This window comes from Rhipicephalus microplus, chromosome 5, assembly GCF_043290135.1.
Source record: "Rhipicephalus microplus isolate Deutch F79 chromosome 5, USDA_Rmic, whole genome shotgun sequence".
NCBI lineage: Eukaryota > Metazoa > Arthropoda > Arachnida > Ixodida > Ixodidae > Rhipicephalus > Rhipicephalus microplus.
The window spans coordinates 162645939-162664518 of NC_134704.1; the positions used below are offsets into that span (position 1 = coordinate 162645939).

The window sequence follows — 18580 nt, forward strand, 5'->3', positions numbered from 1 at the left end:
TGGTACCATGTTTTGCCTGGCCTTCTGTTGATGCAGCAGAGATAAAGAGGCAAGTCATTATAGACAGACAAATAAGTAGACAGACAGATGAAAATAGTAAAAAAGAGAATTTGACCCGGACATGACTCGAACACGCAACCTTCTGATCTGGAGTCGGACGCGCTACCAGTTCGCCACCGAGTCCGCTTAGAGTGGCCGTTCGCACACACGTGGTAGCATGTTTTCCTCAGCCTTCTGTCGAAAGCACAGGTAAAGAGATAATCATTGTAGAATGACAAATAAGTAGATAGACAGATAGTCGAAAATAATAAAAAAAAGAACTTGACCCGGACGTGATTCGAACACCCATTCTTCTGATACGGAGTCAGACGTGCAACCGTTGCGCCACCGAGTCTGTTTACGGTCGCCGTTCGCACACACGCGGTAGCATGTTTTGCACGGAGTTCTGTCGATGCAGCACAGGTAAAGAGACAAGTCATTGTAAGCATACAAATAAGTAGATAGACAGATGAAAATGATAAAAAAAAGAATTTGACCCGGACGTGATTCGAACACGCAACCTTCTGATCTGGAGTGAGACGCGCTACAGGTTCGCCACCGAGTCCGCTTAGTGTAGCCGTTCGCCCACACGTGGTAGCATGTTTTGCTCGGCCTTCTATCGATGAATCACAGGTAAAGAAACAAGTCATTGTAGAATGACAAATAAGTAGATAGTAATATAAATATAACAAAAAAGGGAATATGACCCGGACGTGATTCGAACACGCAACCTTCTGATCTGGAGTCAGATGCGCTACCGTTGCGCCACCGAGAACGCTTAGTGTAGCCGTTCGTGCACACGTGGTACCATGTTTTGCTCGGCCTTCTATCGATGAAGCACAGGTAAAGAGACAAGTCATTGTAGAATGACAAATAAGTAGATAGACAGATAAAAATAAGAAAAAAGAGAATTTGACGCAGACGGGATTCGAACACGCATCCTTCTCATCTGGAGTCAGACGTGGTACCATTGCGCAACCGAGTCCGCCTATAGGGTAGCCCTTCGCACACACGCGGTAGCAAGTTTTGCTCGGCCTTCTGTCGATCAAGCACAGGTAAAGAGACAAGTTATTGTAGACAGACAAATAGGTACATAGACAGATGAAAATAATAAAAAAAGAACTTAACACGGACGTGATTCAAACACGCGAACTTCTGATCTGGAGTCAGACGTGCTACTGTGTCGCCACCGAGTCAACTTAGCGCAGCCGTTCGCACACATGCCGTAGCATGTTTTGCTCGGCCTTCTGTCGATGAAGCACAGGTAAAGAGACAAGCCATTGTAGAATGACAAATAGGTAGACAGACAGATACATTAAAATAATAAAAAAGAGAATTTGACCCGAACGTGATTCGAACACGCAACCTTCTGATCTGGAGTCAGACGCGCTACTGTTGCGCCACCAAGTCCGTTTTGGGTAGCCGTTCGCACACACGCGGTAGCATGATTTGCACGGCCTTCAGTCGAGGAAGCACAGGTAAAGAGACAAGTCATTGTAGACAGACAAATAAGTAGATAGACATATAGTTGAAAATAATAAAAGAAAGAATTTCACCCAGACGTGATTCGAACACGCAACCTTTTGATCTGGAGTGTGACGCGCTATCGTTGCGCCTCAGAGTCCGCTTAGGGTAGCCGTTCGCACAAACGTGGTAGCATGTTTTGCTTGGCCTTCTGACGATGAAGCACAGCTAAAGCGACAAGTCATTGTAGACAGACAAAAGAGTAGATAGACAGATAGATGAAAATAATAAAAAAGAGAATTTGACTTGGACGTGATTTGATCACTTCACTTTCTGATCTGGAGTCAGACGCGCTACCGTTCCGCCACTGAGTCCGCTTAGTGTAGCCGTTCGTGCACACGTGGTAGCATGTTTTTCTCAGCCTGCTGTCGAGAAATCCCAGGTAAAGAGACAAGTCATTGTAGACAGACAAAAGAGTTGATAAACAGAAAGGTGAAAATAATAAAAAAGAGAATTTGACCCGGACGTGATTAGAACACGCAACCTTCTGATCTGGAGTCAGACGTGCTAAGGTTGCGCCACTGAGTCCGCATAGGGTAGCCGTTCGCACACACGCGGTAGCATGTTTTGCAAGGCCTTCTGTCGAAGAAGCAGAGGTAAAGGAACAAGTCATTGTAGAAAGACAAATAAGTAGATAGACAGATAGATGAAAATAATAAAAACAGAATTTGACACGGACGTGATTAGAACACGCAACCTTCTGTTATGGAGTCAGACGTGCTAAAGTTGCGCCACCGAGTCCGCTTAGGGTAGCTGTTCGCACACACGCGGTAACATGTTTTGCACGGCCTTATGTCGATGAAGCACCGGTAAAGAGACAAGTCATTGTAGACAGACAAATAAGTAGACAGACAGATGATGAAAATAATAATAAGAGAATTTGACCCAGACGTGATTAGAACACGCAACCTTCTGATCTGGAGTCGGACGCGCTACCAGTTCACCACCGAGTCCGCTTAGGGTAGCTGTTGCACACACGTGGTACCATGTTTTGCCTGGCCTTCTGTTGATGCAGCAGAGATAAAGAGACAAGTCATTGTAGAATGACAAATAAGTAGATAGACAGATAAAAATAAGAAAAAAGAGAATTTGACGCAGACGGGATTCGAACACGCATCCTTCTCATCTGGAGTCAGACGTGGTACCATTGCGCAACCGAGTCCGCCTATAGGGTAGCCCTTCGCACACACGCGGTAGCAAGTTTTGCTCGGCCTTCTGTCGATGAAGCACAGGTAAAGAGACAAGTTATTGTAGACAGACAAATAGGTAGATAGACAGATGAAAATAATAAAAAAAGAACTTAACACGGACGTGATTCAAACACGCGAACTTCTGATCTGGAGTCAGACTTGCTACTGTGTCGCCACCGAGTCAACTTAGCGCAGCCGTTCGCAAACATGCCGTAGCATGTTTTGCTCGGCCTTCTGTCGATGAAGCACAGGTAAAGAGACAAGTCGTTGTTGACAGACAAATAAGTAGATAGACACATTGATGAAAATAATATAAAAATAGAATTTGACCCGGACGTGATTCGAACACGCAACCTTATGATCTGGAGTCAGACGTGCTACCATGTCGCCATCAAGTCCACTTAAGGTAGCCGTTCGCACACACGCAGTAGCATGCTTTCCTCAGCCTTCTGTCGAAAGCACAGGTAAAGAGATAAGTCATTGTAGAATGACAAATAAGTAGATAGACAGATAGACGAAAATAATAAAAAAGAGAACTTGACCCAGACGTGATTCGAACACGCATCCTTCTCATCTGGAGTCAGACGTGGTACCGTTGCGCAACCGAGTCCGCCTATAGGGTAGCCCTTCGCACACACGCGGTAGCAAGTTTTGCTCGGCCTTCTGTCGATGATGCACTGGTAAAGAGACAAGTCATTGTAGACAGACAAATAAGTAGATAGATAGATGAAAATAATAAAAAAAGAACTTAACACGGACGTGATTCAAACACGCGAACTTCTGATCTGGAGTCAGACGTGCTACTGTGTCGCCACCGAGTCAACTTAGCGCAGCCGTTCGCACACACGCCGTAGCATGTTTTGCTCGGCCTTCTGTCGATGAAGCACAGGTAAAGAGACAAGCCATTGTAGAATGACAAATAGGTAGACAGACAGATACATTAAAATAATAAAAAAGAGAATTTGACCCGAACGTGATTCGAACACGCAACCTTCCGATCTGGAGTCAGACGCGCTACTGTTGCGCCACCAAGTCCGTTTAGGGTAGCCGTTCGCACACACGCGGTAGCATGTTTTGCACGGCCTTCTGTCGAGGAAGCACAGGTAAAGAGACAAGTCATTGTAGACAGACAAATAGGTAGATAGACAGATAGTTCAAAATAATAAAAGAAAGAATTTCACCCAGACGTGATTCGAACACGCAACCTTCTGATCTGGAGTCTGATCGCTATCGTTGCGCCACCGAGTCCGCTTAGGGTAGCCGTTCGCACACACGCGGTAGCATGTTTTGCAAGGCCTTCTGTCGAAGAAGCAGAGGTAAAGGAACAAGTCATTGTAGAAGGACAAATAAGTAGATAGACAGATAGATGAAAATATTAAAAAGAGAATTTGACACGGACGTGATTAGAACACGCAACCTTCTGTTATGGAGTCAGACGTGCTAAAGTTGCGCCACCGAGTCCGCTTAGGGTAGCCGTTCGCACACACGCGGTAACATGTTTTGCACGGCCTTATGTCGATGAAGCACAGGTAAAGAGACAAGTCATTGTAGACAGACAAATAAGTAAACAGACAGATGATGAAAATAATAATAAGGGAATTTGACCCAGACGTGATTAGAACACGCAACCTTCTGATCTGGAGTCGGACGCTCTACCAGTTCACCACCGAGTCCGCTTAGGGTGGCCGTTCGCACACACGTGGTAGCATGTTTTGCTCGGTCTTCTATCGAAGAAGCACAGGTAAAGAGACAAGTCGTTGTTGACAGACAAAGAAATAGATAGACAAATGAAAATAACAAAAAAGAGAATTTGACCCGCACGCGGTTCCAACACGCAACCTTCTGATCTGGAGTCAGACGCGCTACCAGTTCGCCACCGAGTCCGCTTAGGGTAGCTGTTGCACACACGTGGTACCATGTTTTGCCTGGCCTTCTGTTGATGCAGCAGAGATAAAGAGGCAAGTCATTATAGACAGACAAATAAGTAGACAGACAGATGAAAATAGTAAAAAAGAGAATTTGACCCGGACATGACTCGAACACGCAACCTTCTGATCTGGAGTCGGACGCGCTACCAGTTCGCCACCGAGTCCGCTTAGAGTGGCCGTTCGCACACACGTGGTAGCATGTTTTCCTCAGCCTTCTGTCGAAAGCACAGGTAAAGAGATAATCATTGTAGAATGACAAATAAGTAGATAGACAGATAGTCGAAAATAATAAAAAAAAGAACTTGACCCGGACGTGATTCGAACACCCATTCTTCTGATACGGAGTCAGACGTGCAACCGTTGCGCCACCGAGTCTGTTTACGGTCGCCGTTCGCACACACGCGGTAGCATGTTTTGCACGGAGTTCTGTCGATGCAGCACAGGTAAAGAGACAAGTCATTGTAAGCATACAAATAAGTAGATAGACAAATGAAAATGATAAAAAAAAGAATTTGACCCGGACGTGATTCGAACACGCAACCTTCTGATCTGGAGTGAGACGCGCTACAGGTTCGCCACCGAGTCCGCTTAGTGTAGCCGTTCGCCCACACGTGGTAGCATGTTTTGCTCGGCCTTCTATCGATGAAGCACAGGTAAAGAAACAAGTCATTGTAGAATGACAAATAAGTAGATAGTAATATAAAAATAACAAAAAAGGGAATATGACCCGGACGTGATTCGAACACGCACCCTTCTGATCTGGAGTCAGATGCGCTACCGTTGCGCCACCGAGAACGCTTAGTGTAGCCGTTCGTGCACACGTGGTACCATGTTTTGCTCGGCCTTCTATCGATGAAGCACAGGTAAAGAGACAAGTCATTGTAGAATGACAAATAAGTAGATAGACAGATAAAAATAAGAAAAAAGAGAATTTGACGCAGACGGGATTCGAACACGCATCCTTCTCATCTGGAGTCAGACGTGGTACCATTGCGCAACCGAGTCCGCCTATAGGGTAGCCCTTCGCACACACGCGGTAGCAAGTTTTGCTCGGCCTTCTGTCGATCAAGCACAGGTAAAGAGACAAGTTATTGTAGACAGACAAATAGGTACATAGACAGATGAAAATAATAAAAAAAGAACTTAACACGGACGTGATTCAAACACGCGAACTTCTGATCTGGAGTCAGACGTGCTACTGTGTCGCCACCGAGTCAACTTAGCGCAGCCGTTCGCACACATGCCGTAGCATGTTTTGCTCGGCCTTCTGTCGATGAAGCACAGGTAAAGAGACAAGCCATTGTAGAATGACAAATAGGTAGACAGACAGATACATTAAAATAATAAAAAAGAGAATTTGACCCAGACGTGATTCGAACACGCAACCTTTTGATCTGGAGTGTGACGCGCTATCGTTGCGCCTCAGAGTCCGCTTAGGGTAGCCGTTCGCACAAACGTGGTAGCATGTTTTGCTTGGCCTTCTGACGATGAAGCACAGCTAAAGCGACAAGTCATTGTAGACAGACAAAAGAGTAGATAGACAGATAGATGAAAATAATAAAAAAGAGAATTTGACTTGGACGTGATTTGATCACTTCACTTTCTGATCTGGAGTCAGACGCGCTACCGTTCCGCCACTGAGTCCGCTTAGTGTAGCCGTTCGTGCACACGTGGTAGCATGTTTTTCTCAGCCTGCTGTCGAGAAATCCCAGGTAAAGAGACAAGTCATTGTAGACAGACAAAAGAGTTGATAAACAGAAAGGTGAAAATAATAAAAAAGAGAATTTGACCCGGACGTGATTAGAACACGCAACCTTCTGATCTGGAGTCAGACGTGCTAAGGTTGCGCCACTGAGTCCGCATAGGGTAGCCGTTCGCACACACGCGGTAGCATGTTTTGCAAGGCCTTCTGTCGATGAAGCACAGGTAAAGAGACAAGTCATTGTAGACAGACAAATAAGTAGACAGACAGATGATGAAAATAATAATAAGAGAATTTGACCCAGACGTGATTAGAACACGCAACCTTCTGATCTGGAGTCGGACGCGCTACCAGTTCACCACCGAGTCCGCTTAGGGTAGCTGTTGCACACACGTGGTACCATGTTTTGCCTGGCCTTCTGTTGATGCAGCAGAGATAAAGAGACAAGTCATTGTAGAATGACAAATAAGTAGATAGACAGATAAAAATAAGAAAAAAGAGAATTTGACGCAGACGGGATCCGAACACGCATCCTTCTCATCTGGAGTCAGACGTGGTACCATTGCGCAACCGAGTCCGCCTATAGGGTAGCCCTTCGCACACACGCGGTAGCAAGTTTTGCTCGGCCTTCTGTCGATGAAGCACAGGTAAAGAGACAAGTTATTGTAGACAGACAAATAGGTAGATAGACAGATGAAAATAATAAAAAAAGAACTTAACACGGACGTGATTCAAACACGCGAACTTCTGATCTGGAGTCAGACTTGCTACTGTGTCGCCACCGAGTCAACTTAGCGCAGCCGTTCGCACACATGCCGTAGCATGTTTTGCTCGGCCTTCTGTCGATGAAGCACAGGTAAAGAGACAAGTCGTTGTTGACAGACAAATAAGTAGATAGACACATTGATGAAAATAATATAAAAATAGAATTTGACCCGGACGTGATTCGAACACGCAACCTTATGATCTGGAGTCAGACGTGCTACCATGTCGCCATCAAGTCCACTTAAGGTAGCCGTTCGCACACACGCAGTAGCATGCTTTCCTCAGCCTTCTGTCGAAAGCACAGGTAAAGAGATAAGTCATTGTAGAATGACAAATAAGTAGATAGACAGATAGACGAAAATAATAAAAAAGAGAACTTGACCCAGACGTGATTCGAACACGCATCCTTCTCATCTGGAGTCAGACGTGGTACCGTTGCGCAACCGAGTCCGCCTATAGGGTAGCCCTTCGCACACACGCGGTAGCAAGTTTTGCTCGGCCTTCTGTCGATGATGCACTGGTAAAGAGACAAGTCATTGTAGACAGACAAATAAGTAGATAGATAGATGAAAATAATAAAAAAAGAACTTAACACGGACGTGATTCAAACACGCGAACTTCTGATCTGGAGTCAGACGTGCTACTGTGTCGCCACCGAGTCAACTTAGCGCAGCCGTTCGCACACACGCCGTAGCATGTTTTGCTCGGCCTTCTGTCGATGAAGCACAGGTAAAGAGACAAGCCATTGTAGAATGACAAATAGGTAGACAGACAGATACATTAAAATAATAAAAAAGAGAATTTGACCCGAACGTGATTCGAACACGCAACCTTCCGATCTGGAGTCAGACGCGCTACTGTTGCGCCACCAAGTCCGTTTAGGGTAGCCGTTCGCACACACGCGGTAGCATGTTTTGCACGGCCTTCTGTCGAGGAAGCACAGGTAAAGAGACAAGTCATTGTAGACAGACAAATAGGTAGATAGACAGATAGTTCAAAATAATAAAAGAAAGAATTTCACCCAGACGTGATTCGAACACGCAACCTTCTGATCTGGAGTCTGATCGCTATCGTTGCGCCACCGAGTCCGCTTAGGGTAGCCGTTCGCACACACGCGGTAGCATGTTTTGCAAGGCCTTCTGTCGAAGAAGCAGAGGTAAAGGAACAAGTCATTGTAGAAGGACAAATAAGTAGATAGACAGATAGATGAAAATATTAAAAAGAGAATTTGACACGGACGTGATTAGAACACGCAACCTTCTGTTATGGAGTCAGACGTGCTAAAGTTGCGCCACCGAGTCCGCTTAGGGTAGCCGTTCGCACACACGCGGTAGCATGTTTTGCACGGCCTTCTGTCGAGGAAGCACAGGTAAAGAGACAAGTCATTGTAGACAGACAAATAAGTAGATAGACATATAGTTGAAAATAATAAAAGAAAGAATTTCACCCAGACGTGATTCGAACACGCAACCTTTTGATCTGGAGTCTGACGCCCTATTGTTGCGCCTCAGAGTCCGCTTAGGGTAGCCGTTCGCACAAACGTGGTAGCATGTTTTGCTTGGCCTTCTGACGATGAAGCACAGCTAAAGAGACAAGTCATTGTAGACAGACAAAAGAGTAGATAGACAGATAGATGAAAATAATAAAAAAGAGAATTTGACTTGGACGTGATTTGATCACTTCACTTTCTGATCTGGAGTCAGACGCGCTACCGTTCCGCCACTGAGTCCGCTTAGTGTAGCCGTTCGTGCACACGTGGTAGCATGTTTTTCTCAGCCTGCTGTCGAGAAATCCCAGGTAAAAAGACAAGTCATTGTAGACAGACAAAAGAGTTGATAAACAGAAAGGTGAAAATAATAAAAAAGAGAATTTGACCCGGACGTGATTAGAACACGCAACCTTCTGATCTGGAGTCAGACGTGCTAAGGTTGCGCCACTGAGTCCGCATAGGGTAGCCGTTCGCACACACGCGGTAGCATGTTTTGCAAGGCCTTCTGTCGAAGAAGCAGAGGTAAAGGAACAAGTCATTGTAGAAAGACAAATAAGTAGATAGACAGATAGATGAAAATAATAAAAACAGAATTTGACACGGACGTGATTAGAACACGCAACCTTCTGTTATGGAGTCAGACGTGCTAAAGTTGCGCCACCGAGTCCGCTTAGGGTAGCTGTTCGCACACACGCGGTAACATGTTTTGCACGGCCTTATGTCGATGAAGCACAGGTAAAGAGACAAGTCATTGTAGACAGACAAATAAGTAGACAGACAGATGATGAAAATAATAATAAGAGAATTTGACCCAGACGTGATTAGAACACGCAACCTTCTGATCTGGAGTCGGACGCGCTACCAGTTCACCACCGAGTCCGCTTAGGGTAGCTGTTGCACACACGTGGTACCATGTTTTGCCTGGCCTTCTGTCGATGAAGCACAGCTAAACAGAAAAGTACCTGTAGACAGACAAATAAGTAGACAGACAGATGAAAATATTAAAAAAGAGAATTTGACCAGGACGTGACTCGAACACGCAACCTTCTGCTCTGGAGTCGTACGCGCTACCAGTTCGCCACCGAGTCCGCTTAGGGTGGCCGTTCGCACACACGTGGTAGCATGTTTTGCTCGGCCTTCTATCGATGAAGCACAGGTGAAAAGACAAGTCATTGTAGACAGACAAATAGGTAGATAGACAGATAGATGAAAATAATATAAAAAGAGAATTTGACCCGGACGTGATTCGAACACGCAACCTTATGATCTGGAGGCAGACGTGCTATCGTGTCGCCATCAAGTCCACTTAGGGTAGCCGTTAACACACACGTGGTAGCAAGTTTTGCTCGGCCTTCTGTGGAAGAAGCACAGGTAAAGAGATAAGTCATTGTAGAATGACAAATAAGTAGATGAACAGATAGTTGAAAATAATAAAAAAGAGAATTTGACCCAGACGTGATTCAAACACGCAACCTTCTGATCTTGAGTCAGGCGCGCTACCGTTGCGCCACAGAGTCCGCTTAGGGTAGCCGTTCGCACACACGTGGTAGCAAGTTTTGCTCGGCCTTCTGTCGATGAAGCACAGGTAAAGGGATAAGTCATTGTAGACAGACAATTAAGTAGATATTCAGATAGATGAAAATAATAAAAAGAAAATTCGACCCAAACGTGATTCGAACACGCAACCTTCTGGTCTGGATTCGGACGCGCTACCAGTTCGCCACCGAGTCCGCTTAGGGTAGCTTTTGCACACACGTGGTACCATGTCTTGCCTGGCCTTCTGTCGATGAAACACCGCTAAAGAGAAGAGTCACTGTAGACAGACAAATAAGTAGATAGACAGATAGATGAATATAGTAAAAAAGAGAACTTGACCCGGACGTGATTCGAACACGAGACCTTCTGATCTGGAGTCAGACGTGCTACCCTGTCGCCACCGAGTCCACTTAGTGTAGCCGTTCACACACACGTGGTAGCATGTTTTGCTCGGCCTTCTGTCGATGCAGCACAGATAAAGAGGCAAGTCATTATAGACAGACAAATAAGTAGACAGACAGGTGAAATTATTGAAAAAGAGAATTTGACCCGGACGTGACTCGAACACGCAACCTTCTGATCTGGAGTCGGACGCGCTACCAGTTCGCCACTGAGTCCGCTTAGGGTGGCCGTTCGCACACAAGTGGTAGCATGTTTTGCTCGGCCTTCTATCGATGAAGCACAGGTGAAGAGACAAGTCATTGTAGACAGACAAATAAGTAGATAGACAGATAGTTGAAAGTAATAAAAAAGAGAATTTGACCCAGACGTGATTCGAACACGCAAACTTCTGAGCTGGAGTCAGACGCGCTACCGTTGCGCCAACGAGTCCGCTTAGGGTTGCCGTTCGCACAAATGTGGTAGCATGTTTTGCTCGGCCTTCCGTCAATGAATCCCAAGTAAAGGGACAAGTCATTGTAGACAGACTAATAAGTAGATATTCAGATAGATGAGAATAATAAAAAGAGAATTTGACCCAAACGCGATTCGAACACACAACCTTCTGATCTGGAGTCAGAAGTGGTACCGTTGCGCCACCAAGTCCGCTTATAGGGTTGCCCTTCGCACACACGCGGTAGCATGTTTTGCTCGGCCTTCTGTCGATGAAGCACAAGTAAAGAGACAAGGCATTGTAGACAGACAAATAAGTAGATAGACAGATAGTAGAACATAATAAAAAAGATAAATTGACCCGGACGTGATTCGAACACGCAACCTTCTGATATGGAGCCAGACGTGCTACCGTTGCGCCCCCGAGTCCGTTTAAGGTAGCCGTTCGCACACACGCGGTAGCATGTTTTGCTCGGCCTTCTGTCGATGAAGCACAGGTAAAGAGATAAGTCATTGTAGAATGACAAGTAAGTAGATAGACAGATAAAAATAATAAAAAAGAGAATTTGACCCGGACGTCATTCGAACACGCGAACTTTTTATCTGGAGTCAGACGTGCTACTGAGTCGCCACCGAGTCAACTTATCGCAGCCGTTCGCACACACGCCGTAGCATGTTTTGCTCGGCCTTGTGTTGATGAAGCACAGGTAAAGAGACAAGTCATTGTAGAATGACAAATAAGTAGATAGACAGATAAAAATAACAATAAAGAGAATTTGGCCCGCACATGGTACGAACATGCAAACCTTCTGATCTGGAGTATGACGCGCTAAAGTTGCGCCACCGAGTCCGCTTAGGGTAGCCGTTTGCACGCACGCGGTAGCATGTTTTGCTCGGCCTTCTGTCGATGAAGCACAGGTAAAGAGACAAGTCATTGTAGACAGACAAATAAGTAGATATTCAGATAGATGAAAATAATAAATAGAAAGTTTGACCCAAACGTGATTCGAACACGCAACCTTCTGATCTGGAGTCAGACGTGGTACCGTTGCGCCTCCGAGTCCGTTTAGGGTCGCCGTTCGACATACGCGGTAGAATGTTTTGCACGGCCTTCTGTCGATGAAGCAAAGGTAAAAGGACAAGTCATTGTAGATGGAGAAATAAGTAGATAAACAGATAGATGAAAATCATAAAAAGAGAATTTGACCCGTATGTGATTAGAACACGCAACCTTCTGATCTGGAGTCAGACGTGCTACCGTTGCGCCACCGAGTCCGCTTAGGGTAGCCGTTCGCACAAATGTGGTAGCATGTTTTGCTCGGCCTTCTGTCAATGAAGCACATGTAAAGAGACAAGTCAGTGTAGATAGATAATGAAAATAGTAAAAAAGAGAACTTGAGCCGGACGTGATTCCAACCCGCAACCTTCTGATCTGGCGTCAGACGTGCTACCGTGTCGCCACCGAGTCCACTTAACGTAGGCGTTCGCACACACGCGGTAGCATGTTTTGCTCGGCCTTCTGTCGATGAAGCACAGGTAAAGAGACAAGTCATTGTAGAATGACAAATAAGTAGATAGACAGATAAAAATAACAAAAAAGAGAATTTGACGCAGACGGGATTTGAACACGCATCCTTCTCATTTGGAGTCAGACGTGGTACCGTTGCGCAACAAAGTCCGCCTATAGGGTAGCCCTTCGCACACACGCGGTAGCATGTTTTGCTCGGCCTTCTGTCGATGAAGCACAGGTAAAGAGACAAGTCATTGTAGACAGACAAATAAGTAGATAGATAGATACATTAAAATAATAAAAAAGAGAATTTGACCCGAACGTGATTCGAACACGAAACCTTCCGATCTGGAGTCAGACGCGCTACTGTTGCGCCACCAAGTCCGTTTAGGGTAGCCGTTCGCACACACGCGGTAGCATGTTTTGCACGGCCTTGAGCCGATGAAGTACACGTAAAGAGACAAGTCAAAGTAGACAGACAAATAGGTAGATAAACAGATAGATGAAAATAATAAAAAAGAGAATTTGCCCCGAACGTGATTCGAACTCGCAACCTTCTTATCTGTAGTCAGACGTGCTACCGTGTCGCCACCACGTGCGTTTAGGGTAGACGTTCGCACACACGTGGTAGCATGTTTTGCTCGGCCTTCTGTCGATGAAGCACAGCTAAAGAGAAGCGTCATTGTAGACAGACAAATAAGTAAATAGACAGACAATGAAAATAGTAAAAAAGAGAACTTAACCCGGACGTGATTCAAACCCGCAACCTTCTGATCTGGCGTCAGACGTGCTAGCATGTCGCCAACGCGTCCGTTTAGGGTAGCCGTTCGCACACACGTGGTAGCATGATTTGCTCGGCCTTCTGTCGATGAAGCACAGCTAAAGAGAAGAGTCATTGTAGGCAGACAAATAAGTAGATAGACAAATAGATGAAAATAGTAAAAAAGAGAACTTGGCCCGCACGTGACTCGAACCCGTATCCTTCTGAACTGGAGTCAGACGTGCTACCGTGTCGCCACCAAGTCCACTTAGTGTTGGCGTTCGCACGCACGCAGTAGCATGTTTTGTTCGTCCTTCTGTCGATGCAGCACAGGTAAAGAGACAAGTCATTGTAGACAGACAAATAAGTAGATTGACAGATGAAATTGATAAAAAAGAAAATTTGACCCGGACGTGATTCGAACACGCAACATTCTGATCTGGCGTCAGACGCGCTACCGGTTCGCCGCCGAGTCCGCTTAGTGTAGCCGTTCGCCCACACGTGGTAGCATGTTTTGCTCGGCCTTCTATCGATGAAGCACAGGTAAAGAGACACGTCATTGTAGACAGACGAATGGGTAGATAAACAGATACATAAAAATAATAAAAAAGAGAATTTGACACGAACGTGATTCGAACCCGCAACCTTCTGATCTGGAGTGAGACAGGCTACAATTGCGCCACCGAGTCCATTAAGGGTGGCCGTTCGCACACATGCGGTAGCAGGTTTTGCACGGCCTTCTGTCGACGAAGCACAGGTAAAGAACAAGTCATTGTAGAAGGACAAATAAGTATATAGACAGATAGATAAAAATAACAAAAGAGAATTTGACACGGACGTTATTAGAACACGCAACCTTCTGATCTGGAGTCAGACGTGCTAAGGTTGCGCCACCGAGTCCGCTTAGGGTAGCCGTTCGCACACACGCGGTAGCATGTTTTGCACGGCCTTCTGTCGACGAAGCGGAGGTAAAGGAACAAGTCATTGTAGAAGGACAAATAAGTAGATAGCCAGATAGATGAAAATAATAAAAAGAGAATTTGACACGGACGTGATTAGAACACGCAACCTTCTGTTATGGAGTCAGACGTGCTAAAGTTGTGCCACCGAGTCCGCTTAGGGTAGCCTTTCACACACACGTGGTAGCATGTTTTGCTCGGTCTTCTATCGAGGAAGCACAGGTAAAGAGACAAGTCATTGTTGACAGACAAAGAAATAGATAGACAGATGAAAATAAGAAAAAAGAGAATTTGACCCGCACGCGGTTCCAACACGCAACCTTCTGATCTGGAGTCGGACGCGCTACCAGTTCGCCACCGAGCCCGCTTAGGGTAGCTGTTGCACACACGTGGTACTATGTTTTGCCTGGCCTTCTGTCGATGAAGCACAGCTAAAGAGAAGAGTCACTGTAGACAGACAAATAAGTAGATAGACAGATAGATGAAAATAGTAAAAAAGAGAACTTGACCCGGACGTGTTTCGAACACGAGACCTTCTGATCTGGAGTCAGACGTGCTACCTAATCGCCACCGAGTCCACTTAGTGTAGCCGTTCACACACACGTGGTAGCATGTTTTGCTCGGCCTTCTGTCGATGCAGCACAGATAAAGAGGCAAGTCATTTTAGACAGACAAATAAGTAGACAGACAGATGAAAATCTTAAAAAAGAGAATTTGACCCGGACGTGACTCGAATACGCAACCTTCTGATCTGGAGTCGGACGCGCTACCAGTTCGCCACCGAGTCCGCTTAGGGTGGCAGTTCGCACACACGTGGTAGCATGTTTTCCTCGGCCTTCTATCGATGAAGCACAGGTGAAGAGACAAGTCCTTGTAGACAGACAAATAAGTAGATAGACAGATAGATGAAAATAATATAAAAGAGAATTTGACCCGGACGTGATTCGAACACGCAACCTTATGATCTGGAGTCAGACGTGCTACCGTGTCGCCATCAAGTCCACTTAGGGTAGCCGTTCGCACACACGCGGTAGCATGTTTTGCTCGGCCTTCTGTCGATGAAGCACAGGTAAAGAGATAAGTCATTGTAGAATGACAAATAGGTAGATAGACAGATAAAAATAACAAAAAAGAGAATTCGACCCAGACGTGATTCGAACACGCAACCTTCTGATCTGGAGTCAGACGTGGTACCGTTGCGCAACCGCGTCCGCCTATAGGGTAGCACTTCGCACACACGCGGTAGCATGTTTTGCTCGGCCTTCTGTCGATGAAGCACAGGTAAAGAGACAAGTCATTGTAGACAGACAAATAAGCAGATAGACAGTTAGATGAAAATAATAAAAAAAGAACTTAACACGGACGTGATTCGAACACCCAAACTTCTGATCTGGAGTCAGACGTGCTACTGTGTCGCCACCGAGTCCACTGAGCACAGCTGTTCGCACACACGCGGTAGCATGTTTTTCTAGGCCTTCTGTCGATGAAGCACAGGTAAAGAGACCAGTCAGTGAAGAATGACAAATGGGTAGATAGACAGATAAAAATAACAAAAAAGAGAACTTGACCTGCAAATGGCTCGAACACACAACCTTCTGATCTGGAGTATGACGCGCTAAAGTTGCGCCACCGACTCCGCTTAGGGTATCCGTTCGCACACACGCGGTAGCATGTTTTGCTCGGCCTTCTTTCGATGAAGCACAGGTAAAGAGACAAGTCATTGTAGACAGACAAATAAGTAGATAGACAGATAGTTGAAAGTAATAAAAAAGAGAATTTGACCCAGACGTGATTCGAACGCGCAACCTTCTGAGCTGGAGTCAGACGCGCTACCGCTGCGCCACCGAATCCGCTTAGGGTAGCCGTTCGCACAAATGTGGTAGCATGTTTTGCTCGGCGTTTCGTCGATGAATCCCAAGTAAAGGGACAAGTCATTGTAGACAGACTAATAAGCAGATATTCAGATAGATGAGAATAATAAAAAGAGAATTTGACCCAAACGTGATTCGAACACACAACCTTCTGATCTGGAGTCAGAAGTGGTACCGTTGCGCCACCAAGTCCGCTTATAGGGTTGCCCTTCGCACACACGCGGTAGCATGTTTTGCTCGGCCTTCTGTCGATGAAGCACAAGTAAAGAGACATATCATTGTAGACAGACAAATAAGTAGATAAACAGATAGATGAAAATCTTAAAAAGAGAATTTGACCCGCATGTGATTAGAACACGCAACCTTCTGATCTGGAGTCAGACGTGCTAAAGTTGCACCACCGAGTCCGCTTAAGGTAGCCGTTCGCACACACGCGGTAGCATGTTTTGCTCGGCCTTCTGTCGATGAAGCACAGTTAAAGAGATAAGTCATTGTAGATTGGCAAGTAAGTAGATACACAGATAAAAATAATAAAACAGAGAATTTGACCCAGACGTGATTCGAACACGCAACCAGGTGATCTGGAGTCAGACGTGGTACCGTTGCGCAACCGCGTCCGCCTATAGGGTAGCACTTCGCACACACGCGGTAGCATGTTTTGCTCGGCCTTCTTTCGATCAAGCACAGGTAAAGAGACAAGTCATTGTAGACAGACAAATAAGGAGATAGACAGATAGATGAAAATAATAAAAAAAGAACTTAACACGGACGTGATTCGAACACGCAAACTTCTGATCTGGAGTCAGACGTGCTACTGTGTCGCCACCGAGTCCACTGAGCACAGCCGTTCGCACACACGCGGTAGCATGTTTTTCTCGGCCTTCTGTCGATGAAGCACAGGTAAAGAGACCAGTCAGTGTAGAATAACAAATGGGTAGATAGACAGATAAAAATAACAAAAAAGAGAATTTGACCTGCAAATGGCTCGAACACACAACCTTCTGATCTGGAGTATGACGCGCTAAAGTTGCGCCACCGACTCCGCTTAGGGTATCCGTTCGCACACACGCGGTAGCATGTTTTGCTCGGCCTTCTTTCGATGAAGCACAGGTAAAGAGACAAGTCATTGTAGACAGACAAATAAGTAGATAGACAGATAGTTGAAAGTAATAAAAAAGAGAATTTGACCCAGACGTGATTCGAACACGCAAACTTCTGAGCTGGAGTCAGACGCGCTACCGTTGCGCCAACGAGTCCGCTTAGGGTGCCGTTCGCACAAATGTGGTAGCATGTTTTGCTCGGCCTTCCGTCAATGAATCCCAAGTAAAGGGACAAGTCATTGTAGACAGACTAATAAGTAGATATTCAGATAGATGAGAATAATAAAAAGAGAATTTGACCCAAACGCAATTCGAACACACAACCTTCTGATCTGGAGTCAGAAGTGGTACCGTTGCGCCACCAAGTCCGCTTATAGGGTTGCCCTTCGCACACACGCGGTAGCATGTTTTGCTCGGCCTTCTGTCGATGAAGCACAAGTAAAGAGACAAGGCATTGTAGACAGACAAATAAGTAGATAGACAGATAGTAGAACATAATAAAAAAGATAAATTGACCCGGACGTGATTCGAACACGCAACCTTCTGATATGGAGCCAGACGTGCTACCGTTGCGCCCCCGAGTCCGTTTAAGGTAGCCGTTCGCACACACGCGGTAGCATGTTTTGCTCGGCCTTCTGTCGATGAAGCACAGGTAAAGAGATAAGTCATTGTAGAATGACAAGTAAGTAGATAGACAGATAAAAATAATAAAAAAGAGAATTTGACCCGGACGTCATTCGAACACGCGAACTTTTTATCTGGAGTCAGACGTGCTACTGAGTCGCCACCGAGTCAACTTATCGCAGCCGTTCGCACACACGCCGTAGCATGTTTTGCTCGGCCTTGTGTTGATGAAGCACAGGTAAAGAGACAAGTCATTGTAGAATGACAAATAAGTAGATAGACAGATAAAAATAACAATAAAGAGAATTTGGCCCGCACATGGTACGAACATGCAAACCTTCTGATCTGGAGTATGACGCGCTAAAGTTGCGCCACCGAGTCCGCTTAGGGTAGCCGTTTGCACACACGCGGTAGCATGTTTTGCTCGGCCTTCTGTCGATGAAGCACAGGTAAAGAGACAAGTCATTGTAGACAGACAAATAAGTAGATATTCAGATAGATGAAAATAATAAATAGAAAGTTTGACCCAAACGTGATTCGAACACGCAACCTTCTGATCTGGAGTCAGACGTGGTACCGTTGCGCCTCCGAGTCCGTTTAGGGTCGCCGTTCGACATACGCGGTAGAATGTTTTGCACGGCCTTCTGTCGATGAAGCAAAGGTAAAAGGACAAGTCATTGTAGATGGAGAAATAAGTAGATAAACAGATAGATGAAAATCATAAAAAGAGAATTTGACCCGTATGTGATTAG

The 18580-nt window shown here is 45.6% G+C and overlaps 9 non-coding genes across 9 annotated transcripts; all 9 read right to left on the reverse strand.

Annotated features, from left to right (window-relative positions):
* Positions 1–742: 742 nt before the first annotated feature.
* Positions 743–815, reverse strand: TRNAW-CCA (transfer RNA tryptophan (anticodon CCA)). The gene has a single exon. It is a non-coding gene; the product is annotated as a tRNA-Trp (tRNA).
* Positions 816–1377: 562 nt separating this feature from the next.
* On the reverse strand, positions 1378–1449 carry TRNAW-CCA (transfer RNA tryptophan (anticodon CCA)). Its single transcript has one exon. It is a non-coding gene; the product is annotated as a tRNA-Trp (tRNA).
* Positions 1450–3716: 2267 nt separating this feature from the next.
* TRNAW-CCA (transfer RNA tryptophan (anticodon CCA)) lies at positions 3717–3788 on the reverse strand. Its single transcript has one exon. It is a non-coding gene; the product is annotated as a tRNA-Trp (tRNA).
* Positions 3789–5404: 1616 nt separating this feature from the next.
* On the reverse strand, positions 5405–5477 carry TRNAW-CCA (transfer RNA tryptophan (anticodon CCA)). The gene has a single exon. It is a non-coding gene; the product is annotated as a tRNA-Trp (tRNA).
* A 2474-nt stretch (positions 5478–7951) lies between these two features.
* TRNAW-CCA (transfer RNA tryptophan (anticodon CCA)) lies at positions 7952–8023 on the reverse strand. Its single transcript has one exon. It is a non-coding gene; the product is annotated as a tRNA-Trp (tRNA).
* Positions 8024–10082: 2059 nt separating this feature from the next.
* On the reverse strand, positions 10083–10154 carry TRNAL-CAA (transfer RNA leucine (anticodon CAA)). The gene has a single exon. It is a non-coding gene; the product is annotated as a tRNA-Leu (tRNA).
* A 778-nt stretch (positions 10155–10932) lies between these two features.
* TRNAW-CCA (transfer RNA tryptophan (anticodon CCA)) lies at positions 10933–11004 on the reverse strand. Its single transcript has one exon. It is a non-coding gene; the product is annotated as a tRNA-Trp (tRNA).
* A 5007-nt stretch (positions 11005–16011) lies between these two features.
* TRNAW-CCA (transfer RNA tryptophan (anticodon CCA)) lies at positions 16012–16083 on the reverse strand. The gene has a single exon. It is a non-coding gene; the product is annotated as a tRNA-Trp (tRNA).
* A 1205-nt stretch (positions 16084–17288) lies between these two features.
* TRNAW-CCA (transfer RNA tryptophan (anticodon CCA)) lies at positions 17289–17360 on the reverse strand. Its single transcript has one exon. It is a non-coding gene; the product is annotated as a tRNA-Trp (tRNA).
* Positions 17361–18580: the final 1220 nt, after the last annotated feature.